This window comes from Eschrichtius robustus, chromosome 1 (genome assembly GCF_028021215.1).
Source record: "Eschrichtius robustus isolate mEscRob2 chromosome 1, mEscRob2.pri, whole genome shotgun sequence".
Lineage (NCBI taxonomy): Eukaryota > Metazoa > Chordata > Mammalia > Artiodactyla > Eschrichtiidae > Eschrichtius > Eschrichtius robustus.
In genome coordinates, this window is record NC_090824.1 from 137,578,273 (window position 1) to 137,594,733 (window position 16,461).

Here is a 16,461-nt window from a genome sequence, read left to right on the forward strand (position 1 = left end):
CCGGGGCTCCCCTCTCCGCCCCCCCGCCCCCTCGCGGCCCGCCGCTGCCTCCGCTCCCTCCGCTCCTCCACCCACCGCGCTCGGGGACGCGCGCGCGGCCACGCGCCGGCGACTCGCCCGGGCCCGCGCCTGCGCCCTCGCCTCCCGCCGTCGGCGCGCGCGCCCCGGAGGCTGCGGAGCGGCCGGGCGGCTGTCTAGGAAACGGCGGCCTCTGCGGGCTGGGCAGTCGGCGGGAACCGGGCAGGGGGATGGGGGCTGGGGACTCGGCCGGCGCCAGGGCCTGAACGGAACGCGCCGGTTTCGTGGCGTGGGTGAGGGGGTCGCGGGGCCGGGGGAGGGGGGTGCTGCGCGTGCGCTTGTGGAGAGAGGAAGGGGTCGCGGAGAGAAGGTCTGAGGTGGAGGCCGGCGGGGCCGGGAAGCAACAAGTGTGGAGGCCGAGGGGGCCCCACCCGGGGAATTTCGTGCAGCCGAGAATAGAAACCTCCTCTGGCTTTGGTGCAGCGCTTTGCAGTTTCCAAAGCTCTTAGCTAGTCGTTGGTCACATCCACACACGGCACCCCGTGAGGGAGCAAACGGCGGGCATTCACTGCCCTCTGAGGTTTGAGGCACGGAGAGGAAAACACCTCTTTGTGGCAGAGATCGAACCAGAATCAGAGACCCTTGACCCTTAGGCTTCTGTCTGGGAGAAAATTACCTGTCAGGACCTTCATTTGATGGTTTTAGCTCAGGACCCTTACAGGACAGTGTTACTCAGCCTTTTTTTTCTTTCCATTATCGTTCTCTTAAGAAAAGCCTTTTTAAACGTTTTGTTCTCCAATCCCTTCCTCCCCACCCGCCATGAAATTATAATACCATTCATATCCTGAATAGCTGTTTATGTACCATGCGTGTATCTGTGCTTTATACATGAAAAGAGTAAGATTTCGCCCCTTGGAGATAACATCAACCCCGTGGAGAATGAATGCTTGCTTTAGGACCGTGGCTCTTGGTTTTAGCGGGTGGAGCAAGTGGAGTAGGTGAGAGCTCTGGATGCACCCATAATACTCTCTGTAGGTTAAAGTCCTCCCATACAACTCTTTCTAATGTCTGCAGGTGCTGCTGTGAGCAGTGGAATACAATCACGGAAGCAGCTTCTGTATTCGGAATAGGTTTTGTTACTCGTCTCAATTCAGGCTAAGCTAGCCATTTTCCAATAGGGTCCTGACATTTTTGCTAAAATACTTGAAAAGATTGGAAACCCTCTTTTCTAGAATGCTAAGTTCCAGGATGGGCTCTAGCTCTGCAGACAGCCTTGATTTCCGGTTCTCACACCTCTTCTAAAGTGGGTTTTTTGTTTTGTTTTGTTTTGTTTGTTTGTTTTTTGGTTAGGCCTATTTGGTCTCCCAGGAATGTCTTAGTCATTCTTGCCTCTTCCTCCTCCCACCTCAGCTTTTCTAGCTAAAAGATGGAAATCAAAACCCAGTTAACAGAATTGCCACAGGGGCTTGGATCATACTTTTCTTAGACACTGGAATATCTAGGTAGGGAATGAGTATCGAATTTTGGCAAGCTGGGAAGTAAGTAAAATTCCTTCTTCAAGTCCTCCCTCATCTTTCGATGTTTCTTAACCCAACTCTAATGGAATTTCAGAGGAACACAAAGCCCTTGGAGGTGATATTTGTAGAAGCTACCTGGGTTGCCAGAGGATTTTTTTTTCTACATTTAATGTGGACTGGAAAAGAGAAAGTAGGGATGAGTCAAGAAAATTTGGGAGGATGGATGGGATTGCTTGGGGGGATTGGGTATAGTTTTCTGACAGGTGGTGGCAACATTTCAACTACACTTTAAAAAGTGTAAAAAAAAAGCCTCGGCATAGCTTGTTAAAGTTGTTTTCCACACCATCCCCCCCCACCCTCACATTTAGTAGAACTCTAAAGACTTGATTAAAACCATTGAAAAGCATCCAGTTACAATGCTAGTTAAAAGAGTAGGACAAGTATTTTGAAACTTGCAGACAGAAAAATTGGAACACTTTGGTTTACCTGGAATCTTTGTAGTCTAATACCGGTTTTGGATTCAGGTGCAATGCTACTTCAGGGGAACTTTTTTCCTACAACAGCTGTTAATGAAGACCCTCTAGAGAGAGAAAACTGGAAATTACATGCTAGCATATTTTACCTGTGTCTTTTAAGTGTGCTGCTTTGGGGTTTCTGTTTGTTGTTTGTATTTTTGTAATCTGAGCTCATGGAAAATGTAGGTACACCATTTTATGTGGTAGTGTGAAGTCAAAAAATCCCCAAACATGTGTAATTTGTCAGCTCTATGCTGCTCCCTGGTGGTGTCGTACTTCACACCACCTATCCAAACTAAAATCTTCCACTTCTTTAATTCTTTAGGATGTTGGAAACCTAAATCAGAGTTGTAGACAAGATGGTATTCTGCTTTCTCCAAACTTTTCCTGCTCTATTTTCAAATACCCTAAGTCCTAATACCCAGAGGAAGATTAGCCCTTGAGACTGATCAATTTGGAGGAACTGTGAAGGTCTCTGGCAGACCTCTTTAGCTTATTCTTAAATGTGTCTGTAAGAATCTCTTGAGGATACTTGATTAAAATCAGATACGGGAGCCTCACCTCAAACCCATTAAAATCTAATTTACAGGAGTGTGGCCTGTTATTTTTATTTTTAACTGCCCCAGGTGATTCTTATCAATGGGAGAGGCTGGGGAATCCTAGAGCTATAAACAGAACAGGTGTGGCTTTAGTAGACTGTAGGTGACTAGTGAGAGGGATTTTGTGGGTGAAGGAGCCCCACGGCATAAAAGAAAATAGGACCTATACAGCAGGAGTAGAAGAAATTAACTAGTTTTAAGGCTTGTGTGTCACTTTCTTGCCAGATACATCTGCTTCTAACGTGGCTGTAATTGGCACGCTATCCCATACCAAAGTACCTTTTGAGGTAAGTCAGATTTTCTTTCAGTTAAAAAGACTGTCTTTTCAAGAGTACCAGAATCACATAATCAGAAATTTGTGCATGTATGCAGCTGCAAGATTATGAGAAGGCAGACTGGAGATTACGTTGATCCTATGAATGAAAAAGATTGCTATTAGAGTTAAAATTTGTTCTCTTGAGGTAGCTGCTTGAAAAAGTAGGACATATGAATCTGATGCCACATGATTTGTGAAATTTTAAAATATCAAGAGATTTTAAGTTGTTAATGTTTATGTAAATGTTAATATTTTAAAACCTCTTCTGAATGTTGATTTGTGATGCACCCTCACTTATTTGGAACACACAGGGAGAAAGCCAATTTAAGTTAATGAAAAGCTTGAAAAATGGAATCTATGTGACTCTGATAATTATTTAAAAATTTAAGTATACATAATAACTGCTAACAAAATAGCTTTAAAAAATTCTAGGGCTTCCCTGGTGGCGCAGTGGTTGAGAATCTGCCTGCCAATGCAGGGGACACAGGTTCGAGCCCTGGTCTGGGAAGATCCCACATGCCGCGGAGCAACTGGGCCCGTGAGCCACAACTACTGAGCCTGCGCGTTTGGAGCCTGTGCTCCGCAACAAGAGAGGCCGCGATAGTGAAAGGCCCGCGCACCGCGATGAAGAGTGGCCCCCGCTTGCCGCAACTAGAGAAAGCCCTCGCACAGAAACGAAGACCCAACACAGCCAAAAATAAATAATAAATACATAATAAATAAACTAAAAAAAAAAATTCTGCTGAGAGGGCTTTAATGAATAAATGTGATTGACTTGTAATTAGCAAAATTCATGTGCTTACATTCTATGTGGATAAAACAAAGCACAGTACTGTGCACTGAATAGGTCCTCAATTAACATTCTTTTTAAAAACGTTTTCTCATAAGTAGCTTAAATACGTTTAAGGTAGCAAGCCCATCTTCAAGGATAGTACCTCAGTGGCAGATTTCACCTTGAGCAGTGGCATGCCAAGAGTGGGGGCAATGAGAGCATCACTTGGGGTGTAGGCAACAAAAATTCTCCTTGTCTGTAGGGAATTAAACTATAATAAATCCACTAAAAGTCTATCCAATTTTTATTACCAGCAATTTCTATGTACCAGAAATTCTAAACAATGTCAGTGATAAAATATTTCTCCCTGAAAAATTTCTTATGAATCTAGGTTCTAAACAATTACTGTAGTTACTGTTAAGTTTTAGTAATGTATATGTAAGCTTCAAATTAGCGCATTTTAATTATTGATCTTTTAATAAATATCATATTCTACATAGAAGTTAAATCAGAGAACTCCCAGTTATACAGTTGGCCTTCAATAAACGACTCAGCTCTACGGATATTTTTCCAAATAAATTCATAAAAACTCAGGGTAATTCAAAGCTTCAGGTGCAGTTCATGTCTGCAGCCCCTTTGGTCCATATCTTTGCATTTATATAGTAGATTCTTAAGCAATGATTGCATAGCGACTATAAGGATGAAGAAACAGACTTGATTATTTCAATGTTGTCATTCTGTATGACCACTTAGAGTTTTCATTTGCATGTAACATTTGAGGGAAACAAAGTGTAATATTTTTGGCTTGTAAGTACAAATTTAGTTAATATGTGAAATTATTCTTCCGAATAATTAAATTCAAAAAATCTTTTACTTTGAAATTTGTTCTTTTAAAATTATTAATGTTTACTTCAAAACTGAAGAAGGAATCAATAGGAGGTGCAATGTTATTATTTAGTACTTCCACAAAACAATATGTAGGTTTAAGTTTTTCCTTTTTTCAGAAACATTAATTCCGTTGCATTTTTCCTTTTTTGTGCTATAATGTTTATTTTATATTTGCATATAAGTGGAGTTGAGTAAAAGAATTTTCACTGTCTGTTTCTTTCCTGGCTATTATTATTTGTTTCATTTCACGGTCATTACTAAAAATAATTTTGTCATGTAGAGGAGGGTGTGTTAGAAAAAAAAATGATCCCTTTGGGTGTCATATTCTGAGTATACCACTGGGCTCAAGTGATCACTAAATGAATGGTATTCAAATTAAGTGAGCTTTATTATGTGTTTAATATCTGGAATTTTGCATGTACTTCATGAGGAAACCGTTTTGGGGGCACTGTTTATATGCCAAAATGAAATATCAGTGATTGTATATGTATTTTAAAACATAAAAATGATCTAGTATTCCAATTCTAGTCTAATTAGGCTATTTTAAAACCTAGCAAGTACATGTCCATGTGTTTATTGATGGACTCCTAATGATTACTGACATTTGTTAAATGCCTACAATGTGTCAGACATCATTTTGTGAGCTTTATTTGTATTAATTTTTTCATAAGTCCTGTTGGGAAGGTGTAGTTGTTATCTCATTTTACAGATGAGAAAACTGAGGCACCGTGGGATTAAGTATTTGCTCAAGACCACCCAGATAATAAGTGGAGGAACTAAGATTCAAACCTGGACAGTCTGATTCAGAGACCTCAAGTTCAACCCTACTGTGTCACTGCCTCACATACACACACAAAGTTGTGCCTCAATAAGCTTGAGGAATTATTATGTAGTGGGTAAAGCGTTCTGGATTCCAGGGTTTCACCTCCAATTCATTCTTTAACTTTGAAAAAAGCAATTAAATGAATGTCTCTGATTTGGAGACGATTGAACTTGGTACATCTAGAAATTCTCTAAATTTCTTTCTAGCTCTAAATTTTTATGATTCTATGATTATTTTTATGTAAAGAAGAAAAATTGATTTTTCACTTATCTAACAGACTAAAAATGAACCAGAAAAAATAAAAAAACTAGCATGATTAAATTTGAAGGTAGATAAATTTTTGATATTTTGTAGTTGCAAAATTATGCTACTTTTTTTGAAAAAAATAAATTTATTTATTTATTTTTGGCTGTGTTGGGTCTTTGTTGCTGTGTGTGGGCTTTCTCTAGTTGCAGTGAGCGGGGGCTACTCTTTGTTTCAGTGAGTGGGCTTCTCATTGCAGTGGCTTCTCTTGTTGTGGAGCACGGGCTCTAGGCGTGTGGGCTTCAGTAGTTGTGGCACGTGGACTCAGTAGTTGTCACGGGCTCTAGAGCACAGGCTCAGTAGTTGTGGCGCACGGGCTTAGTTGCTCCACGGCATGTGGGTCTTCCCAGATCAGAGCTTGAACCTGTGTCCCCCTGCATTGGCAGGCGGATTCTTAACCACTGCACCACCAGGGAAGTCCTATGCTACTATTAAACCTTTCATGTTCATTATTCCTGTGACTACAGAAAAACCATAAACTTATTTATTTTAATTGAAATATAATTGCTTTACAATATTGTCTTAGTTTCGTGTGTACAGCACAGTGATTTTGGTTTTTTGCAAATTATATTTCATTATGGATTATTATAAGATATTGGGTATAATTCCCTGTGCTGTATAGTAAATCCTTATTGTATCCATTATAATTTGTCCCTCACCCTTTCCCTGTCCCCTTTGGTAACCATAAGTTTCTTTTCTATGTCTGTGAGTCTGTTTCTGTTTTGTATACAGATTCATTTGTATTATTTTTAGATTCCACATATAAGTGATAGTATTTGTCTTTCTCTGACTTATTTCACGAAGCATAATATTCTCTAGGTCCATCCATGTTGCTGCAAATGGCAATATTCCATTCTTTCTAATGACATTGTATATATACATATACACACACACACACACACACACACACATATATATATATATATATATATATATATTCCACAATTTATTTATCCTTTCATCTGTTGATGGACATTTAGGTTGCTTCCATGTCTTGACTATTTTAAATAGTGCTGCTGTGAACACTAAGGCGCATGTATCTTTTCGAATTAGAGTTTTCGTTTTTTTCCTGGATATATACCCAGGAGTGGAATTGCCAGATCATATGGTAGATCTGTTTTTAGTTTTTTTAAGGAACCTCCATACTGTTTTCCATAGTGGTTGCACCAATTTATATTCCCACCAATGGTGTATGAGTGTTTCCTTTTCTCCACACCCTCTGTAGCATTTATTATTTGTAGACTTATTGATGATAGCCATTCTACTAATGTGAGGTGATACCTCATGGTGGGTTTGATTTGCATTTCTCTAATAGTTAGCGGTGTTGAGCATCTTTGCGTGTGCCTATTGTCCATCTGTATGCCTTCTTTGGAAAAATGTCTGTTTAGGTCTTCTGCCCATTTTTTTATTGAGTTGTTTGTTTTTTTGATATTGAGTTGTGTGAGCTGTTTGTATATTTTGAATATTAACCCCTTGTGGGTTGCATTGTTTGCAAGTATTTTCTCCCATTCCATAGGTTATCTTTTCATTTTGTTGATGGTTTCCTTTGCTGTGCGAAATCTTTTAAGTTTGATTAGGTCCCATTTGTTCATTTTTGCTTTCATTTCTTTTGCCTTGGGAGACTGATCTACGATTTATGTCAAAGAATGTTTCACTTATGTTCCCTTCTAGGAATTTTATGGTGTCATATCTTACATTTAGGTCTGTAAACCATTTTGAGTTTATTTTTGTATATGGTGTGAGAGAATGTTCTCATTTCATTGTTTTACATGTAGCTATCAAGCTTTCCCAACACCATTTGTTGAAGAGGCTGTCTTTTCTCCATTTCGTATTCTTGCCTCTTTTGTTGTAGATTAATTGAACATAGGTGAGTGGGATTATTTTTGGACTCTCTATTCTGTTCCATTGATCTTTGTGCTTGTTTTTGTGCCAATACCATGCTGGTTTTTTTTTAACTTATTTATTTTATTTTATTTATTTTTAAATTTTATTTATTTATTTATTTATTTATTTATTTATTTATTTATGGCTGTGTTGGGTCTTCGTTTCTGTGCGAGGGCTTTCTCTAGCTGTGGCAAGTGGGGGCCACTCTTCATCGCGGTGCGCGGGCCTCTCACTATCGTGGCCTCTCTTGTTGCGGAGCACAGGCTCCAGACGTGCAGGCTCAGTAGTTGTGGCTCACGGGCCTAGTTGCTCCATGGCTTGTGGGATCTTCCCAGACCAGGGCTCGAACCCGTGTCCCCTGCATTGGCAGGCAGATTCTCAACCACTGTGCCACCAGGGAAGCCCCCATGCTGTTTTGATAGCTGTAGTCTTGTAGTATAGTCTGAAGTTTGGGAGGGTTATACCTCCAGCTTTTGTTCTTTTTTTCCTCAGGATTGCTTTGGCAGTTCTGAATCTTTTGTGGTTCCATTTAAATTTTAGGATTATTTGTTCTAGTTCTGTGAAAAATGTCATGGATATTTTGATAGACATTAAATCTGTAGATTGCTTTGGGAAGTATGGCCATTTTAACAATATTAATTCTTTCATTTGAAGAGCACAGGCTATCTTTCCATTTCTTTGAATCATCTTCAGCTTTCTTTATCAATGTTTTATAGTTTTCAGCATATGGGTCTAGAAAGACCATAAACTTCTGAGAGATTGATTATGCATTCTGATAATTGGCTTGATATAAAAATTTATATTATTCATATATGCCACTTTTATATACTTAAGGTGTTCTGAGCCTTGACCTTCTTCTTCATGCCATATAAAGTAAAGCTCTTTGGGAAAAGGAACTTTTAAAGTGGTAGATAGATCATATTGTATACCACTTTTTCCCTTTCTTTCTCATGAAGGTTACCACTTTATTGAAATGACAATCCTTATTAACTCTCTATCCATAATATTGTATGTAAAATTTTTTCTTGGTGGAGACATAACACAAAAAGTAACTTTCATAGAAAAAGAAGTAAAATTCCTTGCCATCCCCCAAAAGTCTCTGTTTGAAAGGGTTTTTTTACTCCCATACAATAATCTTCTAATAAAATTCTATTTCCCTCTTAATCCAGCTAGTATTTAGAAGTATTAACAATAAATAGTTTTCCTGAGGCTTAAAAAAGGAGAAGCAGGAGAAATTAAAAATATTAAAGTTTCTGTTACTTATTACGAAGTTCTTTGAGGGTATTACTAAGTAAAAGAAAAAGCCCATAAAATTTGTAAACAGATTCTACTTTCCTTCTCTTCCATGTGTTACTAAAATTGTTATATAAAATATTTTCTGTTTTTATTTTTCTTTATGGTGGCCACAATTTCTATCAAAGCAGAAGAAAAAGAGGTGAACTATAAAGTGAGAGCCAGTTTCATCTCTACTCTGCAATCTAGGAGAAAAACTTTCACCCAAGGACGGATCAGGTAAGTAATTATTTGTTAACTCATTCTTTGTAATGTTTTGGGGCCATATGTGGAACCATAATTTGTCAACTATAGCCATAGATCATTGTTTTAATTCAACTAAGAGACAATAGTGGTAGACTCCACAATATGGAAAGTTCTTTAACTTTTAAATTACAGAAGCTTGGGTCTCCATTCTAAAGTTGGAAAGGTGTGTGTGTATAGAACCATGTTCAAGTATGTGTTAACTATTCATAAAAACATATTAAAAACAACAAAGTTGTAAGCTGGTCTGGTCTTTGTAATTTAAAAGTAATATGAATAGAATTAAAGAAGGTTAAGAATGCCTTGGAGAACAAGAGTCTGGAAAATAGTTCAAGTTGTTGAGTTTAGAAAAGTGAAGTCTAAGGGATGATATTGCTTTTCAAGTAGTTGAGATGCTGACTTACTGAGGATGGTGCCTGTCCTTTTTCCATCTCTATAGAGGAAAAACAGCAGGAGGAATTTAGACAAGAAGAGTCAAAGCTTTTGAAATTCAAGATGTGTAAGATTAGAATGATTTACCTTGGGAAGTTGTAGAATCCTCTTTTTGGAAGGTCTTCTAAGTAGCCTGATCATCTGCCAAGTATAGCTTATATATCTGTCATAAGGCCTTCTAATTTTATGTTGCTACGGTTTACTTTGACAAACATATGGTGATTTATGTCTAAGGCAGTAGCTAACATGATATATTTCTAATGATAGAATATATGAACTAGTAGAACTTGACTTTAGGAGTATTATAGAAAATTATAAAGTTATTTTATGAGCACAGAAGTAGTCATGTGTTTTATTCAGTTTGTTCCATTGTTGACCATGTGATCACCATTAACATGTTTAATTTTTCTGGTTCATATAATGCTCTTCAAATACATATGTTACTGTCAACAGAAATTGAATCACCTCTATCAAGACTAGAGAGAAGGATGGGAGGATAAATTTAAAGATGAGTGTGTTCAGATAGGATTGTTGAGAACGGCTCTCTGAAATGTGAGATAAGGTAGAGATTTCAAACAATGGAGAGTGGGCCACAGTGTGATGATCTGAGAATGGCATTTGTGAGCAAGAAAGAGGCTGTTCTTCACTTCTTCCCATCGATTCAGAGAAAGAGCAGAAAGTAAGGACTAAATAAGTTATATTGGAAAAGGTACCTTGTGATCTAAGGAGGAACCAGATTTTTATTAAGAGTAAACTGCAGAGGGACTTCCCTGGTGGTGCAGTGGTTAAGACTCCGCATTCCCAATGCAGGGGGCCCGGGTTCAATCCCTGGTCAGGGAACTAGATCCCACATGCACGCCGCAACTAAGAGTTCGCATGCCACAACTAAAGAGCCTGCGTGGCGCAGCTAAGAAGCTGGCGAGCCAAAACTCAAGGACCCCCCCGAGCCACAACTGAGGAGCCTGCCTACCACAACTAAGGAGCTGGTGAGCTGCAACTAAGGAGCCCTTGAGCTGCAACTAAGGGAGCCATGTGCCGCAACTAAGACCCAGTGCAACCAAATAAATAAATAAATAAAATAAATATTTTTAAAAAAGAGTAAACTGCAGAAAAGTGAAAAATAAATTTGGATAAAAGAGTTTTTCCTCAAATAAATGGACTCTCTAGTAGATGGGGGATAGGGCAGAGGGTAAAGAATGACAGAAGTTGAAGAATTGGGTGTAGATTGAGCGTGGTTGGGGGAGCTTGAGAGTGAAGATGTGCCAGTCACATGCAAAAGGGAAAAAAGACTTGTGCTGATGAAGGCGAGTAAATAAAACAGAAATGAAAGAAGTATTTGAGTAGGAGAGAAAAGTAGACATAGGTTAAAGGAAAATCAGGGCCATTTAGGATAATATTTCTTTGTGAGCAAGGAAGTATTAAACTTGACCAGTTAGGGAGGATGGGAGGGAGACACAAGAGGGAGGGGATATGGGGATATATGTATACGTATAGCTGATTCACTTTGTTAAACAGCAGAAACTAACACACCATTGTACAGCAGTTATACTCCAATAAAGATGTTTAAAAAAAAAACTATGTACACTAAGGAAAATGGGAAGGGATGGTAATTACTCCAGGTCTGAGAAGGGCACATGCATGTGAAAAATAACCAGGCTGACTGACCCCTTATTTCAAGAAAAGTTTTCTGGGGCAGTGTTCAGAGACTTAATTCGTTTGGATATTGATTGTAGAGTTTCTAGGCTCCAAGGACATAGGAAACCTCTATGAAGACCAGGATCAACACCGAGAGGTCAGTGGGGTGGGGAAGTGCTATGATTTTTATCTCCTTCACATCTCTGTATAGAGCTGTAGCCTTTTGTAGGAGACATGCATAATTCAAGACTATTCCTGGCAGCTAAGAATGGGAAGTTTGCTATTGCCATGTGGGCAGTAGTTTATAAGTCAATTACCAACCAGCTTTGAAACTGTGATTCTTGATGAATTATTAATTGGGGGGGATTTTGTGTTATTTCATATTTTGCATATAAAGTGAATCTTTACTATCAAATCATTTTACATTTGCATAAAATGCAACCATATAGTATTAGATTTTCCAGTGAAGAATAATGATAGCTAACACCTGTTGAGTGCTTCTTGTGTTCCAGGCACCTTATATATGTAAATTCATTTTATTTTCAGACAACTCTTTGAAGTAGGCACTATTATTCTGTCCCCCACTACCTCAAGCCTCACATATGGATGAGGAAAATTGACACAAAGATTTTTGCCCAATTCTATAGTAGAATGTTCTAATGTGGAACTAGGATTTGCACTCTAGCATTCTGGCTCCAGAGCCCATGCCCATAACCCCTACACTACATATCTTTTTATACATAAAAATTGTGATTTCAGGGTTGCTTGGAGACTATTTTACTTTGAATGGTTGGTGACTCGAGTATATTTATAGGTAGCACAATTTACATCAAAGAAAGTGGCTCTTGTGAGCTGCTACATGGAATGAAAATTGATTTATTGCTTCTGTAAATGTTTTAAAGAAGTTCATGCCAGTACATTCAGTGATGTGAAGGGCTATTGCTTGGGGCAGGCCAGCTGCTTTTATTCAAAAGACCACATTGGGTGGTATAACCTTAGTGAGTTTACTAGGGTCTAACTCTCAGTCTTGTGGTCTTAGAAACCCGATCTGGTCAGAAAGTGTCCCAGAGAAGGTTAAATTAGTCTAACGACCTCATCAGCCTAATATGTAAAGCCAGAAAGCAAATTAATTTAAATATTGGGTTGGCCAAAAAGTTAGTTCGGGGTTTTCCATAACATCTTATGGAAAAACCCAAATGACCTTTTTGGCCAACCCAATACAATGAGATAAAACTGTTACAAAAACCGGTTGTACCAGTATGATCAGTGTATTTTCTTCCAGGTGGTGTATATAGATGGGAAACCAAATTATAAGAGGTTTCTTGGTGAACAACAGGCACCATGAATATTTCTTGTTTTGGTTTTTCACAATATTTATCTATTTTATACATTCCTCAAGGATTTCATCAATAATAGCTGCTATTGGCATGTACTGTCAGTCCTTAAATTATAAATAGCCTCCACCCCTGTGCCCTTCCACCAGGGGCTCTGCTGCCATAGAAACAGCTGTTGAATAAACATGGGTATTTTAGAGAATCTGTGGGTTCAGAATTGAAGGAAGGGAAGAGTCTGTGAAAAGCAGAGTTACTAACGGGTGTTAATTTCAGGGATAGACTCCTAAGTAGGACGGGTACGCCTGAGTAGAGATCTCTTTACCTAAAGTGTATTTCTATAGCACTGCCTGAGGAGCTTACCCCCCGCTTCTGTTATATTGCTTGAAATTTCACCAAATAGAGATTGCTTTTCATTTTTCAAACATTCTCTTAAAACTGTAAATGTCTATGTGTGGAGATATTCTTAGTGACCTTCCTTATACCCATTCCCTATTGCTTACCTTCATTTTGTTAGGGACAGCAATGTTCCCAGCTTCAAGCAAAAAATCCTGACTAGTTGAAGCCAGTCATGACAATCCCATTCTCCTTTGCCAGTGATCATGAAGGGAAGGCTCCCAAGTTCAGGGATGGCTTTTGCTTTCCTTATAAAGAGAACAGTGGTGGCTGGTACTCTCCTCTTTCCCCCTTCTTTGTGCCTTAAATGCAGACATGAAGCCTGGAGATATAGCGGCCATCTTTGCAACTATGAGATGACAAGTATGAGAGAGAAAAGTTGATTCTAACAAGCTGAGGACCATGAAGGAGAAGGATTGAAGGAGTCTGGACATTGTTGAACAGCTCTTCCAATCTTGGACTGCCTACCTCCAGACTTATTATGGAGAAAAATAAGGAAAGTTGTAACCCTTGTTATACGGTAGCAAAGCATTTGATTAATCTGTACCTGCTGTTCTGTGGAAGGCTGACTATGCCAACTGAGACTGTAGTGTTAGGAGAAATGAAAGGAAGAATTTGGAATATTGTGCTGTATTGGTGACTTCTTGTGGCTTTTCAGTAGGATCCTACAGAAGGGGGTGAACCCAAATTAGTGCTCCTCAGCATGAAAGCAGAGAGGGCAGAAGAATATAGCTTTGCTATAGAGGTATTCTGCCTTTAGCTTGTACTCTAAATTGACAAAAGAGCCCTGTAATTTGGAATTTTGTAGGGATTAAGGGTAGGACCTTCTTACCTAAGACTATTGTTAGAATTGCCTTGTCTGTTATGAGAGCTCAGAGGTCAGCAGCTAAGAGATTAGAATCTCCAGGCCTAAAGATTATTTCTAGAAATGTTTTTTGGGTGTGGTTACTCACACAAGGAATTGATCTGAAGCAGATAGACCAGAAGCTTGATATGTTTTTGAGGGAACCTGCAGTACAAAGCTGGCAATTAGTTGTGACTGTCTTTACCTTCCAAGCAATCCTCATCCTTTCCTCCCTAAGTCAAACCAGTATGAAGTAGGCTACAAAAGCTGTGGATCCCCTGGGAAAGACATCTGCTTCAAAACCTGCCTTAGATATGGCCGCAGAGAACAATGACAAAGCACATCCTCCTGAGACTTAAAGAAGGCGCTGTCAGATTGACTGGCCAAGGGATTTACTTTATTGCCTGCCCAGGAATCTGTGATTTCTGTCCAGGAAGATATGATATAGATTGTGGATTGTTGACTACTGTGTACTTCCTCTTATCTCCCTTTCTTAATGGAATATTTTTTGGGTCACTCTGTTCTTTCTTTTTCATCGTTGTATATATGTGAGGGGAGTGGTTTAGAGACAGCTTCTCTTTTAGCCATACAAATGGTCAGATAAGAGTTGTCATATTTGGACTTGATAGAGCAGACAGAAAATCAACCAGAGATCCTGCATCATGCAGTAATTGGATGAGATAGTGGGGTTGTCTTCCTTGAAGAGAGGATGAGTATGTTGTGTTTAACACATGTGTAAGAAGTATGTGTGTGCATGTTGAGTTGAGGACTGGCAGACACTGTTGGCTGGCCAATCCATACCCATTTCTTACCTCTACCATAAAAATTAGCGAAGTTAAATATTTGATTTTCCAGTCTTCTTTACTGCTACAGTAGTCATGTAATACAATTCTAGCCCATAAACCTGCTAGGGGACTTCATTGAAGGCTTTCCCTTTTTCTGATAAAAGGGGCAGACAGCGCTGGGGTTAACTTTTTTCTTGCTTTGACCTTAGGTGTGATACTTGGAGTGCTTGGAGCTGCAGTGACCATCTTGAAAGCATTAGGCAACAAACACGAATATTAAAAGTAAATACACTCAGGATGGTGGAGCAAAAATATTGAAGCTATGGATAGCACCACTGATTAGTAAACACCAACCTTAGCAATCACCAGTTCAAGATTTTTTGTCTTGTGAGAAAAGTGAATCCATATTTGTTTATGCTGTTGTGAACTGAGTTCTCTGTTGCCTACAATCCAAAGCATCCTAAACTGATGCAGTATAAATGTCTCTTTTCTATACTGCAACCTCAAGGATAGTTTTTATTTGTTGGTTCATTTTTAGCATGAAGTCTTATTAGTAAATAGTTATATGAAGTGAGGAAAATATTTTCTTTTCCAATGGATAATGGATTTTTTAATGGTATATTCACATAAAAGAACACTATACAGCAGTGAACAATCTACAACTGCATATGGCAATATGGATGAACCTCAGATATATAATGTTGAGTGAAAGAAGCAGACACAGGACTTCCCTAGCAGTCCAGTGGTCAAGACTCTGTGCTTCAAACGCAGGGAGCGTGGGTTATCCCTGGAGGAAAAGATTTTTTTTAAAAAACTTTTACAATAGCCTGATTCACATATAAATTGCATTATTGACGTGTTACTGTTGACAGGCATCTCCTCCATATGTGACTTAGGTTACATTTTTTACTTTTTGGAATAGAATATTGGCATGGCTCAGCGTGCACATTTAATATAATTAGGGAACACCTTTTGGAAATGGGTTTCTCCTGCTGAGGTATACAGCAAGAAAAGCTAAAAATTGTTGCAACCAAATAGAAGTCTTCAGGAAGAAATTGCTGACTGGAGTAGAACAGGTTCAATGTAAGTCTTTTGTATGGGACAATCTTTTATTTCTGCATCATTGACTACTAGTAAATGTTTACTACTTCCAAAATGATGTTTTACTCTAGAGCCTTTATATCAGAACGTGTACTTTTTCTTTCAGTGTCCTTTTAAATGTTTTTGTTCATCATTTCAGAAAAATTTTTTATTCCAGTTTTTGACTCAACCATATGAGGTCCGTGATTGTACTTTTCTATTTTTGCCTTTCTTAAAATTAATTAGTGGTAATAGCCATGTGTGCCAGCTTTTTATATCAAAAGGAAATGCTTGAACACCAACCAAAGGTAAGTATGGAATTAAGGAGAACAGACATATTTCTTTGGATGTATTTTATAGAAAAATTATATTTGGCTTCAAGAAAAGCTAGCATTTTAATTTGTGTTCACATATTGACAAAATGTGATCCAAATCATTTTTTTCACTTCCTAAAAAAGTATTTTAATCTGAAAGTTTCTTTTAAAATACATTAAGTTCTAAAAACAAAAGCTTTTAAATTATTTTTAGAATAAGCTGGAAAGGCCTGACACTGAAGATCCTATTATTACCATATCTAAATATACATGAAGTGATTTTGGGGTATTGAGATATATTGGTCTCCACTGTGATTTTCTTGCTTGCTGGTTTCATACATAATATTTTGCTTTCCTTTCCTGATGTACCCTGAGTCAGTCCTGCCAAAAAGCTACTAATATTGTAAGACTAGCAAGCTAACATCTAAGTGGGAAATTCTTAAATATATGATAAGGATATTTTTAACCAACTG

The 16,461-nt window shown here is 38.6% G+C and overlaps 1 protein-coding gene across 6 annotated transcripts in view; it reads left to right on the top strand.

Moving 5' to 3' along the window:
• Window positions 1-252: 252 nt before the first annotated feature.
• Window positions 253-16,461, top strand: part of NRG4 (neuregulin 4) — a 135,725-nt gene continuing 119,516 nt past the window's right edge. For 4 of the 6 annotated variants that reach the window (XM_068537300.1, XM_068537273.1, XM_068537309.1 and 1 more), the window contains exons 1-3: window positions 253-311; window positions 2,875-2,936; window positions 9,060-9,147. The gene's annotated coding sequence lies outside the window, so the exon portion shown is untranslated. Of the gene's footprint in view, window positions 312-1,000; window positions 1,017-2,874; window positions 2,937-9,056; window positions 9,148-16,461 lie in introns of those variants that run through there. The other 2 variants (XM_068537281.1, XM_068537291.1) reach the window with 2 other exon arrangements.